Here is a 2424-nt window from a genome sequence, read left to right on the forward strand (position 1 = left end):
TAAATGCAAACTAGTTTGTCACTACTGCTGTGTTTTTATTATTGCACAGACAAAGAAGAGCATTCATATTTAAGATATAACACTGTGTCTTATGGTAGGTAATGTGTTGTCTGTCTTGTGGTAGGTAATATGCTGTATGTCTTATGGCAATGTTTTAACCAAATGTTTATTAGCATGCTAATCGCTAATGAGCATGCTAATCGCTAATTAGCTACAATAGCCCGGAAACGGGGTAATGCTAGATAAGTAAACTCACATGGTTTATACCGCTAAAGCCAAATGCCAAAGGAATATGTTGCTTTATACCTGAACCTATAAATTAATTATGACCTTAAATGAATGTTATTAAGGCAAGTATATGAAACTATGGATTTGTTACCAACCCAGGGTTTAATGTGTTTAGCATTAGCTATATTTATCTCCTTCATTCTAATTAAAGTTTTTTTAGTTTTTAGTTTAGTAGTTTTATTGTTATTATATTGAGCCCAGCAATTCATACAAATAAGTAGATATAGACGATAAACTGCTAGCAGGCATTAAATAAATTCTCCTGAGTTGTTATATAGTAATTAGCAATAATAGAGTTATATAGAAATTATTTTATTATAAGCTGAAGCAATGGTGAAAGATTTAGCCCCTTTTTTATTGACTTGTATTGCTCTAATAATACAATGTTATGTTATTAATGCACGAGGTGTTTGTGTGTGTATGTGTGTGTGCGTGCTTGTGCAAGTTTGTACCTAATGACGTAATAATAGATCTTCCAGAACCCGCGTCATAAAGTGATGTTTCTATATAAGCTTTGCCTCATTCGGAGAGAACAGACCAGGATAGACTGCAGGAGGGAGCAGCTGGAGGATCCACAGCTAACACCAGTTTTTCTGCTATGAATCTCCTAGAGAGGAGGAGACAGCAGGGATTCATGTTTGTTTCACTTTCAGTTGACTTTATTATGTTTTACTTACTAATATCATTTTTTTGACAGCAGGGAGAACACACACCAGGCTTAGAGTGTGGTAGGGACATCTTCAGTAAGGTTTTCACCCACCACATTATATATTACTTATACAACACTAAGTTAACAGTCAAGTACTTTCACTAACTCAGCACAGGTAAAACTGTTAAAATATGTGTAAGGGGAAATCAGATTTTACATGTTAGAAAATATAATTGCTGAAAACTGTGAAAATACTTTGAACTATGTAGTAGTGAATTGTGGAAATTAGACCTTAAACTGTTTTTCACGATTTCTCTGTTCAGGTTTTTTTTGGTGGGCTTAAATCATGTTTGGTCATATGTCTCGATTACCAAGTTTCAGTTGACTTTATTATGTTTTACTTACTAATATCATTTTTTCATGCTTTTTTTCCCTCTTTATATGTCCTCACACATTTTAATGTTGTTTTGCATGTTTTGTGTATATTTTTATAATTATTGCATGTTTAAATGTCATGTATGTTTAACTCTCAGTTGACTTTATTATGTTTTACTTACTAATATAATTTTTTCATGTGTTGTTTTCTCTTTGTATATCCTCACACATTTTAATGTTTGCATGTTTTGTGTATATTTTTTTTTAATAATTATTGCATGTTTAAGTGTCATGTATGTTTAACTCTCAGTTGACTTTATTATGTTTTACTTACTAATATCATTTTTTCATGTTTTTTTTTAAAATCTTTGTATGTCCTTACACATTTTAATGTTGTTTTGCATGTTTTGTGTATATTTTTATAATTATTGCATGTTTAAGTGTCATGTATATTTGTATAGTAACTTTCAGTTGACTTTATTATGTTTTACTTACTAATATCATTTTTTCATGTGTTTTTTTCTCTTTGTATGTCCTCACACATTTTAATGTTGTTTTGCATGTTTTGTGTATATTTTTATAATTATTGCATGTTTAAGTGTCATGTACATTTGTATAGTAACTTTCAGTTGACTTTATTATGTTTTACTTACTAATATCATTTTTTCATGTGTTTTTTTCTCTTTGTATGTCCTTACACATTTTAATGTTGTTTTGCATGTTTTGTGTTTGCATGTTTTGTGCTTGCATGTTTTTTTGTATATTTTTATAATTATTTCATGTTTAAGTGTCATGTATGTTTACCTATCAGTTGACTTAATTATGTTTTCCTTACTAATATCATTTTTTCATGTGTTTTTTTCTCTTTGTATGTCCTCACACATTTTAATGTTTTGCATGGTTTTTTGTATATTTTTATAATTATTGCATGTTTAAGTGTCATGTATGTTTACCTATCAGTTGACTTTATTATGTTTTAATTACTAATATTATTTTTTCATGTTTTTTTTCTCTTTGTATGTCCTCACACATTTTAATGTTTGCATGTTTTGTGTTTGCATGTTTTGTGTATATTTTTATAATTATTGAATGTTTAAGTGTCATGTATATTT

The sequence above is a fragment of the Scomber scombrus genome, chromosome 10 (genome assembly GCF_963691925.1).
Source record: "Scomber scombrus chromosome 10, fScoSco1.1, whole genome shotgun sequence".
Classification (NCBI taxonomy): domain Eukaryota; kingdom Metazoa; phylum Chordata; class Actinopteri; order Scombriformes; family Scombridae; genus Scomber; species Scomber scombrus.